Source organism: Lissotriton vulgaris, chromosome 9 (genome assembly GCF_964263255.1).
Source record: "Lissotriton vulgaris chromosome 9, aLisVul1.2, whole genome shotgun sequence".
Classification (NCBI taxonomy): Eukaryota; Metazoa; Chordata; class Amphibia; order Caudata; family Salamandridae; genus Lissotriton; species Lissotriton vulgaris.
Window position 1 is genome coordinate 1,079,580,567 of NC_141697.1, and position 14,542 is coordinate 1,079,595,108.

The 14,542-nt window shown below is 45.6% G+C and overlaps 1 protein-coding gene across 1 annotated transcript in view; it reads right to left on the reverse strand.

The window, feature by feature from the left end:
- The window catches only part of CFAP20DC (CFAP20 domain containing), a 1,688,800-nt gene that overhangs the window by 994,185 nt on the left and 680,073 nt on the right, over positions 1–14,542 (reverse strand). The window lies entirely within an intron of this gene.

The following is a 14,542-nucleotide window of genomic DNA, read 5'->3' on the forward strand; positions in this document are numbered from 1 at the left end:
CATCTAGCTGTACCTACCTGGGTTAACAGCAGCCCCCCTAGCGCTATGTTATTTTTTGATAGGTCTACTGGGATCCTATCTGGCCCAGGGGCCTTCCCACCCATGTTTGCCCAGATTGCCCGATTGACTTCATCCAGGGTTACCTTGAGGTCAATTGGGATTGTTATTGGTGCCATGTCATCGTCACCTGCTGGTTGAGTTTCTAAAATATTGGCACACTCACTATTGTTAAATGTATTCGAGAAGTGCTCTACCCATTGCTCCTCTATTATTGCAATTTCAATGGATCGAACATACCCCGATTCCAGTAAAGAGGTCTTTACAGCCCTCCAAAAGGCCACACCATCTTTAGACATCGAGGCCTCGTGCAACGCCGTCCAAAGCTTGTCTCTCAGCACTGCCTTGAGTAGTTTAAGTGCATTTTTATAGACCCTCCTTGCCTGTCTTATGTCAAGCAGATTTCTAGGGATTTTATGGGTCTCATATTTTAGCTTGGCATAAGCCTGTGTACACTTTGTGTCAAACCACCCTTTTGGGTTCCTGTTTGGTTTGTCTATTTTGTACAAATAAGGCCTCTATTATTGCTCCTGTAATATGCTGGAAAGAGGTCAAAACTACTTCATGTGTGGCGTTATTGTCTAGATTGGCCGCAATGGCAGATTTACTTAAAATCACAATTTTTTTTGTAATTTCGAGGGGATCCACCCTCGACTGGCACAGGGAATAACCGTTCGCTCTACTTATTGATAGATTTTGAGGGACATGCGTAGATTTAGCCCCAGTATGTGTCTGTCGTGTTGAGTGTGAGAGGGAAACGCTCTGTGGGAAAAGATCACTCAAAGAGATGTCATGAGTGTCAAATGACTTAACTCTATTTGAGTATATATTTGATATCAGATTGTAATCTATTATTGTAAAACATCCTCTGCCAATACAGGTGCTTTCAAAAGGAGCAGGTGTAACACATATCTCATTAGCAAAACCAAGGTCATGACCAAACATTTCTTCGTTAAGAGCTTTTAATATAATTCGACAAATTTCAATTCTATTTTTCTTACATTTACCATGTTGGATATATAAATAGACAAGCCCCCTACACCCTCCCATGGCTCCCTGCCACCGCCGCCATGTGAAAAGTTTGGTAACCATTAATAAGAACAGCCTCTTTAACCCAGGTTTCTTGGAAGCACATGATGGAAAACTTTGATATAAAATCACACCACAATGGATTTGCCATCTTTGATCGAATTCCTGAAACATTCCAGTAAACCAAATTGGTTAAGTCGGTATGATTTCTACCTGTGCAGTTCTTAGGGGTCACATCTACAGTAATTACAATAGGAACAATAGGTGGTATCTGAAACTGACTTATCCCTGTGATAGGTATAGTATCCTCTGCCGATTGACTGATTGTTGGCACTTGTTGACCAACTGGGGCGGATTGATATCTGGGAAGCTATCAGTGGTATCTGCTGTGTGTTGTTAGGGGTAATATAATTTGTAAGATGCCTATGGCTGCTTGGTTTAATAGGCATATTTTTTTATCTAAGACCTTCTTGTTTTCAAGATATTGTTCTACCCCCTTTTTCAGTCAGTCAATATCTTCTAAGTTGTTGAGACTATCAAAGCAGTTAGTTACTGGCACAATATACCTAGTATAGATTTCATCTGGGTAGTTCCTAATTATGTTACTACTACTCTGTATCTTTGATGGTTGATAGAAGTGAACTTGTGGGACAACGTTTACTTCCTGGGGACTAATGATATGGCTCCCTACTCTCTCAAGAATGGTTATCACCAGATGAGGAGATCTAAATGTTAAAACCACACAGTCCTCCACAAGAGCTTTGCGAGTTTTACCTATCCAAGCTATTCTTCTGACCATATTGAATTCAGAAAAAAAGAGCCTTAGTTAATCCTGTCTTGGTACTCAACCAATGTAAAGACGTATTTCTCAGAGCCATCCAAGATTCACTTTCATGGTCAGGGAGCTGTGGGACATTTGCCAGAATTACTGTATAGGGTGTAGCTTCCGGTGGAAGTTCTAGAGATCATGGGATAGTTTCGAGGTGAAGCCTTGGGGTACATATGAGGTCGAGGTTAGATTTACTTTTTGTGGTGGTATGTCGTTTAAGTCCCTCCTCTGGGATTTCTATATGTGTCTCTTCTACCACCATTATTATGGTGGTGCTTTTCTACACCAGAGAGGGATTTCGACCCCCACATTCCTATCTGTTTCCCCTGGTTCATCCGATTCAACTCTTCTTATTCCGCTTCATGTGTAATTTGCATGGTCAACAATTCTAGTGATGTTACATTGGATTTTCTATTGGTCCTAGATCTCGTAGAATCCACACGTTAACTTATACAATTTTTTCTACAAAGGGTAACGTTTCCGAGATGTTTTTCTAATGAAGCCTCTATAGATTTTAACCTCTCTGCCATATTCGCTAGGGCTTCTTTAAGGATACTCTCTAACCCTTCTATTTGTCCGGATAGTTTTCTTAAATCTTAAAGTCTTTTGTGCAGTAAAGCTCTGTGGGTGTTGGTAGGTTCATACTATGACCTACTTGAGTTGATATTAATACTTTTTCCGCTTTGTTACACTTTTCTGAGGCCTTTTCCTAGGAATTTTTTGCCCTACATGATCATCTTGTACTGCCCTGTTTTCCTCCCCTCGCATTCCTACGGTGCTTTAGCGGGGATTGGGTATCACTATCCTAGATGCTAACCCACTCATGGTCCGCTACATTTTGCACACAACCGTTTTTAGGCAATCTGCTTTCAGTTCTTTCAGATGTTAGGGGTTTTCTTTTAAAATTATCTCCACGCTCCGGCTTTCTACCCTAGTTTCCACATTTAAAGTCTCCTCAATGGTGAATATCTGCTTTTTAATTACCCCCATCGTCCCGTGAGGTAGTTCAATAGAGATGAACGTGAGCCCCTATCCATCTTAGGCGCAAACTTTGGGAGGGATATTTTAATAGCTACAGCCTTCCTCTTCCCCATTATTTGATCTTAAAATGGAAAAAAACATCAATCAACAAGGATATTTAATGTACTTTTTTGTTGGTTATGGCTAAAAAAGATCTGTGAGCTTATAATCGAAACAGCGAGCTTCACAGTCACGAGTAAAGTTATAGTCATCAAATTTTCTTGAGGTGCCCTGGTAAATATAGAAATTACTGGGGGTCTCCCCCTTTGGGTGGTCACCAACAGCAAAACAGTGAGAGAACAAGAGAGGTGGCCCAGCCCGGCCTTCTCCTGACTATGATGGGCTAATTTGGGCCAGTTTTCGCTCGGGCTCAGCCCAGGCACGCCCCTTGTGCATCCTGCACTGCAGTACTCCTCTACCGCTGATATAGTGCTCCTGCGTTTAAGCACCCGCCTCCAGCAGGGGTCAAGGGATCATGGAGAAAGTGCGACGTGGCAGTATAAAAGTAGCAAGTTAGTCTTCGCTTGATATATATTCATATATATTCCCTCAAAACTCAGATTGCACAGTGTTATCATCAATGACAACTTTTCAGATGCTGCAGTGTTGTTATCAATGATGTAAAGAAATGAACTTGAACACTGCCGTTATCTTTGTGTGTTTGTGATTGAAGATTTGCAGTACAAATTCTCTCTTTTTGTTTGGGTGCACCCTGGGTAGACGTTTCCGTCCGCGAACGTCTTAAAACTTAACTAAACTTTTGTGCTTCCATAGATCCTGGTTGCATCCCCCTTGGGGCACTCTCCTTGAATTTCTTTAGTTCCAAATGATTTCACAACTAGAATTTCATTTAAGGTATTTCTTGAATTTATTCATTCATTCCAAATATTTCAATATCACCTTTTCATTTACATATTTTTTACTGAAGCAGGCATATAATCATATACATCATCTCTCCATTTATAATAATATCCAATGCATTTCGAGCATATCCTGTTCTTCTTCAGGGAGAACTTTCTGAAAATCAAGATGAAATTAAAAAACGCTTGATACAAGATAAAGTGTAGTTACAACATCTGCAGTGTTTTTAAGTTGTCCAAAATGTAATGAGTGTTAGTAAGCTTCAAAGTGCAATTAAAATAAACTGATAAAGTGAAGCTGTGCTAAAGTGAAACCAATCGATGAGCGCACTGGTCCCATACTCATGCAAATACTCACAGAGAGTGTCTTTGAGAACTGATTGTACACGACTTGAATCTGCAAAAAATGTACCGACATACAGCATAAAAGTGGCATCCTGTGTTGGGCGCAAATAAACAGTGCACATAAAATTCCTCTGAGACAGCTGTGAGCATTAATTTTCACAAAGTTTAGAATACCAAGCTAAACGCGATGCGTACAATACCGCTGTATATGTAAAAAACAAGATTCCATTCTCGAGCTAAAACGAAGGAGCGCTTATAGCGTGTTTAAAGCTCTTATATGCCCCACTTACTTCAAAAATGAACTCAGTTGTCACTCGGTAAAGGATTCGTACCGAATAGTATATCGCAGATGTGTTTACTCCTCTCGAAGTTATCGGCAGTGTGTAAAATGGAACACATTTTGTCAAATCAAGAATGGAAACGCCAAATAGTAATGTATCACTGTCACACAGATGATATTTTCATGTTGTGGAAGGGCACCAAGCAGGAAGTGGACAGAGTCATCAAATCTTGGAATATTTTTAATGAACACCTACAATTCACCAGCGAAACCTCAGAAACGCAAATTACTTTCTTCGATGTGTTGATCCAGAAAAGCGGAACGAGTTTAAAAACAGACATCAATCAGAAGATAACGGATAAAAACAATCTATTACACTATTCAAGCCATCACCAAACATCATTAAAGGTCCATCTACCAACGTCCCAAAAGATGAGAATTAGACATATTGTATCAGACCCCGAAATGGCAAAACAAAGGATTAACGAGATGGCTGAAAGATTTAGAGACAGAGGGTACCCTTCACAGACAGTAAATAAAGCCATAAACAAATGTTTATCAACCTCACGTGAAAATCCTTTGATGCAAAAAGAAAAGAAAGGAAACACCAGAATAGTGGTGGTATCAAAATTTTCAACATCCAGCAAAACATTGAAAAAAATTATTCAGAAGCATTGGCCGATACTGACTATGGAGCCGGATTTCAATCAATCATTTTCACAACTTCCAATATTTGCTTACACTCTTCATAAAAATTTGGGGGAAATTCTCAAACAAAAACAGCCACAAAGTTCAACACAAGAAGACCTTGTCTAAATTGTCAAAATTGTAATAACAATATTCAAGGAACCATCATACACCACCCAATGCAGGGCAACAGAATCAAATTACACGTAACTGCTACCTGTGAAACATCTAATGTTGTATTACTGAAATGCCCATGTGGTAAAGTTTACATGGGAAAGACTGAGAGAAAAATACGTCTGAGGATCAATGAACACAAGTCAAATATAAGAACTAAAAACATGAAATCAACAGTCGCCGTCCACTTTATGGAACAACAACACAACATATCTCAGCAGATTTTTGATTCTTGAAAAAATAGACAAAATAGAAGGAAGAGACAATAACAAATATTTACTATGACAAGAAAATTATTGGATGATGAAGCTCCAATCACAGAAACCATTTGGACTCAATGAAAGAATTGAATACACCTGTTACCGTTAAGGACTGTTCGGGTTGCTACCTGTATATATAATGTTAATGCTCATTAGCTATTATGTCAATGTTCAGTCATATTCACACACATGATGTTTATTTACATATTGTTTATTTACATAACGCACACACCTTCTCTCATCTTTATTTAGATGGGTTTATTTCTTTACATTTTCATAATATTCTTTCACATATATGCTGTTAGCTTGGTTCACTTAAGCTATTTGATTTTTATTTTTGTTCACTCTTGACTATTAGCACACTCCAAGATGTCCGCTATTAGGACACACACAGTAGTCCATCTTTCGCCGTTTACCTTTTTCGCATCACGTGACATTACTTGCGTTTTACACACTACCGATAACTTCGAGAGGAGTAAACATAACTGTGATATACTATTCGGGACGAATCCTTTACCGAGTGACAACCAAGATAGTTTTTTAAGTAAGTGGGGCATATAAGAGCTTTAAACACGCTATAAGCTCTCCTTCGTTTTAGAGCGAGAATGGAATCTTGTTTTTTACATATACAGCGATATTGGACGCATCACGTTTAGCTTGGTATTCTAAACTTTCTGAAAATTAATGCTCACAGCTGTCTTGGATGAATTTTATGTGCACTATTTATTTGCGCCCAACACAGGACGCGACTTTTATGCTTTATGTCGGTACATTTTTTTGCAGATTCAATTCGAGTACAATCGGTTCTCAAAGACACTCTCCGTGAGTATTTGCATGAGTATGGGACCTTTGCGCACATCGATTGGTTTCACTTTAGCACAGCATCAGTTTATTTTATTTGCACTTTGAAGCTTACTAACACTCATTACATTTTAGACAACTTAAAAACACTGCAGATGTTGCAACTACACTTTATCTTGTATCATAAAGAGTTTTTTCTTTTCATCTTAATTTTCAGAAAGTTCTCCCTGATGAAGAGCAGGATATGCTCAAAATGCATTGGAGATTATTATAAATATAGAGATGATGTATATGATTATATGCCTGTTTCTGCAAAAAATATATAAATGAAAAGGTGATATTGAAATATTTGGAATGAATGAATAAATTCAAGAAATAACTTAAATGAAATTCTAGTTGTGAAATCATTTGGAACTAAAGAAATTCAAGGAGAGTGCCCCAAGGGGGATGCAACCAGGATCTATGGAAGCACAAAAGTTATGTTATCAATGATGTCATATAACATGTCATGAGTGATGTAATATGGGAAATCATTAGAAGTGCAAGTTATAATAACTTTAGGCCACAAGTTATAGTTGCTTGAGATAACTATGACTGGTTCATTTCAGTTGTTTTTGTGGTTTGCTTAAAACAATAAGTTTTAACTGACATTTTCACCCAACTATGATGTCACTTTAACCTTTGTTTTTTCAGTGAATATATATACAAATGTATGTTTAAGAATTACAGAGAGGGACGTGGTCGGCCGCTCTGAAAGATGGGCGTTTGTTAAGTGTGCTCTGCCGGCCAGGACACAAATCCTTCATAACCTGCACAAAAGAAGAGTCATCGTTTCTGCAAAGGGGCCCCAGGTTGTTCCCTGAGTGGCCCTGTATTGCGGGAGCAGCTTACAGCTGCTGAAATCGCACCCAAGAAGCGAGATCCGCATTGCAGAGGCCTGGTGACGGGAGAAGGACCTGAACTGCTGTGACACTGCGGCCCCACTTTTTTTTCCTGACCTTTCTGCCCTTTCTTGGGACCTTTGTGCCTCTGTGCCACTCGTTTCCCACCGTTTACTGTGACCTTTATGCCCTTTCTTGTGACCTTTGTGCCTCTGTGCCACTCATTTCTCCCCATATTTTGTGCCCTTTTCTGCCCTTTCTTGTGACCTTTCTGCCTCTGTGCCACTCGTTTCCCCCCCCCCGTTTTTGTGACCTTTCTGCCCTTTCTTGTGACCTTTCAGCCTCTGTGCCACTCGTTTTCCCCCTTTTTTGTGACCTTTTCTGCCCTTTCTTGTGACCTTTGTGCCTCTGTGCCACTCGTTTCCCCACAATTTTTGTGACCTTATCTGCCCTTTCCTGGGATCTTTCTGCCTCTGTGCCACTCGTTTCCCCTCTTTTTTTGTGACCTTTTCTGCCCTTTCTTGTGACCTTTGTGCCTCTGTGCCACTCGTTTCCCCCCGTTTTTTTGTGACCTTTCTGCCCTTTCTTGTGACCTTTGTGCCTCTGTGCCACTCGTTTACCCACATTTTTTGTGACCTTATCTGCCCTTTCCTGGGACCTTTCTGCCTCTGTGCCACTCATTTCCCCCTCAATTGTTGTGGCCTTTTGCCTTCTGTTTCCTTCGTTGCCCCTCGCCGCTGCGTCCCCTGCGGCCCCGCCCCGCTGACTGCCCATTTGCTGCCCCGCCTCCCGCCTCCCAGCTGCTCCTCCCTCCCATCTCCCCATATAGGCCGGCCACTGCGCGGTGAGGAGAACGACCCTTGACCATTCCAAATAGGTTGCTCCTCCGCCGCACAGCACCGCCTGTGCCCGTTCTCTCCCTCGCTGCCCCAGTGTCTCTCTGCCCGGTTTCCCTTCTGCTCCCCTCGCGGCCCCAGTGTCTCTCTGCCCGTTTTTGCCTTCTGTTGCTTAGCTGCCCCAGCATTTCTGTGACCTTTCTGCCTTCTGTGCCACTCGTTTCCCCCGTTTTTTGTGACCTTTCTGCCTTTTTTTGTGACCTTTTGCCCTCTGTGCCACTCGATTCCCCCCGTTTTTGTGACCTTTTCTACCCTTTCTTGTGACCTTTGTGCCTCTGTGCCACTCATTTCCCCACGTTTTTTGTGACCTATCTGCCCTTTCCTGGGACCTTTCTGCCTCAGTGCCACTCGTTTCCCCCTCAATTGTTGTGCCCTTTTGCCTTCTGTTTCCTTCGTCGCCCCCGCGCTGCTCCCCTGCGGCTCTGCCCCCTGACTGCCCATTCGCTGCCCCGCCTCCCGCCTCCCAGCTGCTCATCACTCCCACCTCCCCACACATGCCGGCAGCTGCGCGGTCGCGCCACTGGGTCGCGGCAAGCTTATTTGCGGCCGCCCGCGCATGGACCGCGCCCAGCGCCAGAACCCCTGGCCCCCGCCACGATGACCGTCGCCACGACAACGCCAGCACTCTGCACGCTCTCAACCCCGGACGGACCCACAAGTGCTTCAAGGCTGCCCCGAAACGCACACACGGTCCCTTCACCTGCTGGAACTGCAGCTACACCAGCCACAGAACAGACAAACCACCCGCCAAGAAAGACCTCAACCACCTCTGATGCATACTACTGAACACTAGGACTCGGTGGTAAATTCCGTTCCGTTCGCCGAATTTGCGAAATTTGGGTAATTTCGCTTTCCGCGGAGAACACAAAATTGCCCAAAATTCTGCATTCCACTACTTCGCGGAATTTTTTGCTTGTTCGCGTTCACAAAATGCGTGTTAGCGAGATATTTCCCCCCGAGCATGCAAGCAGTGATTGCAAACAGTAAAAAAGCTTCGTGAACAAGTAATTCCGCGTGTTCGTGGAAATTCTGCATGTTCGCAGAGATATTTTACAGTTTTGTGGAGATTTGCGTAACGCAATTACGCAAATTCTGCCTACCCCTACTGAACACCCGCTCCATACGCAAACACGCTGTCGAGCTCTGGGACCTGCTCAACACAACCTCCCCAGATGTCGCCTTCCTGACAGAGACCTGGTTGAACAACTCCTCCACACCGGACATCGCCATAGCCATCCCAGACGGCTACAAGATCACCCGCAGAGACCGCGCCAACGGAGTCGGAGGAGGAATCGCCATCATCCACAAGAACAGCATCAGGGTCTCGTCTAGCACATACAACGCGCTCAGACCTGCCGAACACATGCATTTCCAGATCCACACAGACCCGAACTCCACCCTCAGAGGCACCCTCGTGTACCGACCCCCCGGACCCCACCCCCAGTTCAGCGACTCCATCGTCGACTTCATCAGCACGCACGCCCTGACGTCCACCAACTACATCCTCCTGAGAGTCCTGAACTTTTACCTTGAGAACAACAACAACAACAACTCCACAACCCTGATCGATAACCTCGCCAACCTCGGACTGAGACAACTTGTCACAGCGCCCACCCATTCCGCCGGCCACACGCTCGACCCCGTGTTCTCCTCAAGCCCGCACGTCTCCGTCAGCCACACCACCGAACTCCTCTGGACCGACCACCGCTGCATCCACTTCGCCTTCCAGAAACCCACCACACACCATCACACCCAACAGATCCCCCACCGCCGCTGGAGCAAAATCACCGAAGACCAACTACACACAAACCTCACTCGCAGCCCAACCACCGAACCCTCCAACACCGACGACGCTGCCCACAGCCTCAGACGCTGGAGCAAGGGCTGCGCCAACACCGGCTGAAGAAACCCCCCCACAGAGACACCAGCAAGAGGGCCAGCTGGTTCACCCCAGAACTCTTAGATTCCAAGCAAGCCTGCCGGAAACTAGAGAAGAAATTGCACAGTGAACAAACTCCAGACAGCCACGCAGCACACAAGGACGCTGTTTCAACCACCACCACCTCATCAAGGCTGCCAAGAAGACCTCCTTCAAAGACCGCCTCGACAACAACGCACACGACAGCAAGGAACTCTTCAACATCGTGAAGGAACTCTCCAACCCCAGCTCCAACACCAACGACATCCCGCCGTCGCAAGCCCTGTGTGACTCCCTCGCCACCTTCTTCTACCGGAAGATAGCAGACATCCACGACAGCTTCAACACCCAGACAGCCCCGACAGACAGCAACACAGCAGACCCTCCGCACACCATCGACCACGTCCCCTTGCTAACCTGGACCACCGTGAGCGTCGATGAAACCATCAATACAATGAGCACAATCCACTCCGGCACCACGTCTTCAACAAAGCAAGCAGCTCCATCGCACCCCACCTACGCAATGTCATCAATCTCTCCCTTGAGACCGCGACCTTCCCAGAGAGCTGGAAACATGCAGAGATTAACACTCTACTCAAAAAACCCAAGGCAGACCCGAGAGACCTCAAGAACTTCCGACCCATCTCTCTGCTCCCCTTCCCGGCCAAGGTCATCGAGAAAATCGTTAACAGACAGCTAACCCGATACCTCCAAGAGAACAGAATCCTGGACCCTTCCCAGTCAGGGTTCTGCAGCAACCACAGCAACGAGACCGCCCTCATCGCCGCCACCGACAACATCAGGACCCTGCTGGACAATGGAGAGACTGCAGCACTCATCCTCCTAGACCTCTCCGCCGCCTTCGACACCGTCTGCCACCGCATACTACGCGCACGCCTCCACGCCACAGGGATCCGAGACAAGGCACTGAAATGGACCACCTCCTTCCTCTCAAAACAAAGTTACAGCTACCACATTTCGTGGTGTGGGTCAGCTTCGCGGACCTTGGCCCTTATCAAGGAGGCCACACTCGATCCACGATCACGGACAACCAGCGGTACTGACGCGTGGTTGTAACATTTCAAGACGAGCTCAACGGAGCTGACCGGCACCACGCGCGCCTCAAGATAAGGCTGTAGGAAGAACCTCTCTCCTTGCCGTCCCACCGCGCCCTGAAGTAGTTCATTGTTAATGAACGAAACGCGTTGGCAGGAACTTTGTTTTGTCGGATGACTTTGAAAATAAAGAACTCATATTTTGATACAACTCTTCAAGTGAACATACTTCTTGAACTGACCACCTGAGTAGTGCACCACTGCAAATTCTGGTGAAGTTCTCTCTCTGCTTTGCACTAGGCACCAAAGAACGGCAGGTGCAGGAGTTGTATGTGCATACCAACCAAAATATCTTTGGATCTACCACACAGGGAATATAGCAGGGAAGTGCGGCTATCCCGGTCTGCGGTTGCTCGCCTTGTTCCATTACATTGGCGGAAAAAAACACAAAGGAAAAGGAGGCGTCTGGTTCTCAGCATGAAGCCAGGCTAAGTAATAATGACTGATTCTGGCCCTCATCGTTCCGCACTGGGCAATACAAGAGAGATAACTTGTGGACATGGGGTACCTTGATGGCGGACACGTAAGAAAATGCAATGTGGGCTCACAAATGTTTATATGTTGAGAAACAATAGTTGATGATTACTGGGTTATGGATGTATAGCTCTTATCACTTTATCCCGGCCACTCTGTCCTAGGGCAGGGTATTATGCCGGTGGCACCTCGGCCCCCAGGGGAAAGCTCCCATCTTCACTCTGGTTGTTTATCTGAAGTCAATGTTTTGTTTTATTTTTAGGGGGGATATTGATGCACAACCAAGTTGGGGAGTTGGTGCGGGAGGGTGGGGGACGAGTTAAGCTTGCACTTTTGGTCGAAATGGCGCAGTATGTTAGAGGTCCAGATAGATCTGTATGTGAAACGGGAGCTTGGATCTCCTGGACAGGCAGAGAGAAGCCATGGTCAATTCCACTCAAGATACACAAGAAAATGGGAGGGGTACAAGTAGCTCAGCATTCCAAACGTGGCACGTTACTCCGCATATCATTATGACTGCTATCAATTTCTTAAGCTGGAATATACGCAGGTTGAATGACCACAGGAAAAGCAGACTAGTGGACGCATACTTACTAAAATACCATATTGACATCTGTGTTTTACAAGAAACGCACTAAAACACCACCTCTACCACTTAACTACAACACAGACGTGGGGTAAATGCATATTCATCCATATATTCTAACTATGCTCATGGGGTTGCAATATTACTGTGACAGCGATTGGAGTGGAAGTTGTGAGAGTCATTGATAGATCCAGAGAGCCGATATGAAATATTGCGGGCGGTTGGCAGGGGTGAAGGCAATACTGTTGGCGACCTATAGGCCAAACACGGACAGCCCGGAATTTTCCGAAGGACTCTGGGCAAAGATTCACTCCACGGAATGCAAGACAATAATATGGGGGTGATGATTTTAATACTGTGCTATGTGATACAGGAAGGGTCTATCCCGTACACTACATACAAAATCGAGCGCCACACTCAACGCAATAATTGAGGACGGTAACTTGACGGATATTTGACAAAGGAAAAATCCAAATGCACTGGAGGGCACTTGTACAGCGACGCACCGGGGAGCCTGGTCCAGATGGGACTTCTGGCTAGTCACACGTGACTTGGAAACATGAGCGACGGACGTTGCTCACCTTCCTCGTACAATTTCGGACCATGCCCCATGATTGCTTAGATTACTCATGCCTAACACACCGTGGGGGAATTTTGCTGGAGACTTCCCCAAAGTGCATTGCTGGATGATGCGTTCAGGGAGGAGATCAAGGGGGATATCAGGGAGTATTTTTCCCTTAACACCTTCAGCGCGGCGCAGATTCATGCGCTGTGCTGAACGTTCTAATGAGCCAACGGGCTCATGACGGAACGGTTCCGTCATGAGTACAGGCCAACCGACGCTCATGACGGAACCAATCCGTCAATAGCATCGAAGGGGTTAACACAGGCTCAGTTACATGTCAAGCCTCCCTTTAGGAAGCATTCAAAGTGGTGATATGAGGGAAATGCATTGCGAGACAGGCAGGGGTTTTGCAGTCAATAAGGAGCACTCTGACAAACCTAGAGGGCAGAATCAGGGAACTTGAAACACAATATTATTCCACGAACAACATTATGCTACTTGCATCTATCAAAGAGGTCATCCCGGAGTTTGAGGAGGAGGCACAAAGGGAAGTTAACTTCCTGGGTAAGAATGCGCGTGCCCGACAATATGGGAAGGAGATCGGCTGGGCAGATCTCCTGCCAACATGCCAAGGAAACCCGGGTCTGCCAGTTTTGTAACAGAAATGTTGGGGGAAGAGGGCTTCCTGATTAGAGACCCAGAGGGAATCTTGGCTAGATTCACACAATTCTACGAGAACCTCTACAGCGCCACGTATGGCGCAAGCTCTCGGGACTTCAAAGAATTTCTAGACACGCTGGAACTGTTGTGGCTAGAGCAAAGTTACAAGGAATATTTAGATGTCATTTTCGGTAAAGGATATAACACAGACAATATGTAGCTTACCGTTAGACAAGGCCCCGTGCCCGGATGGGCTCACCACTGCCTTCTACAAGGCTTATGCAACGGAGCTGGCTCCGCGGCTATTAGAAGTGTTTCAGGAGGCACAAACCCAGGGGCTATTACCACAGCACATGCGTGAAGAAGTGATCATCATGTTACTGAAGCCTGGGAAAGACAAAGAGGAAGTGCAATCTTATAGACCACTATCATTAATTAATGTAGATGCTAAGATATAGCTAAATTGATAGAAGGCAGTCTACAGCCATTGCTCCCACTAATAGCGGGACCGGATCAGTCCGGCTTTATACCGGGGAGGTCCACATCCCACAATCTCAGAACCTTTTTCTCTGTGCTGCATTATTTAAACCTGCAGTTTCCAGCTGTGGTGGTGTTTCTGGACGCTACTAAAGCGTTCGACTTCCTGGAGTGGCCATATCTACTTGCTATCTTAGAACGCATGGGATTTAGCCTGCTGTTCTTAGGACTAATTTGATTGCTATACACAGAGCCAGCAGCCAGAATCAGACTGAAAGGTATGACATTGAGGAGTGTGGCTCACTGATTAGAGCGGCAGACCCTGATGCAGAGGTCTGGCCCGGGACCAGGGTTCAATTCCCGACGCGGCAGGGTCCTGAGCCCAAAAATGTCCATGGACTCGATAATTCTCGCCTCGGTGCCTACTTTAATCATGGGGTCCCACGCTGCAACTCTGGGCAATAGCTTGCTTAATCTCCACTACGGCGGCCCACCTGCTGCGGGATGCCTGGCTTTCACCTTGGGGATGCCCAGTAGGGGTTATCTCACAGGGAAAAAGCCAGGACGGGTTCCCAAGGCAAGCGCCTTGATGCCTTCGGGTAAAACGTGCGCTATATAAGTCGCAATA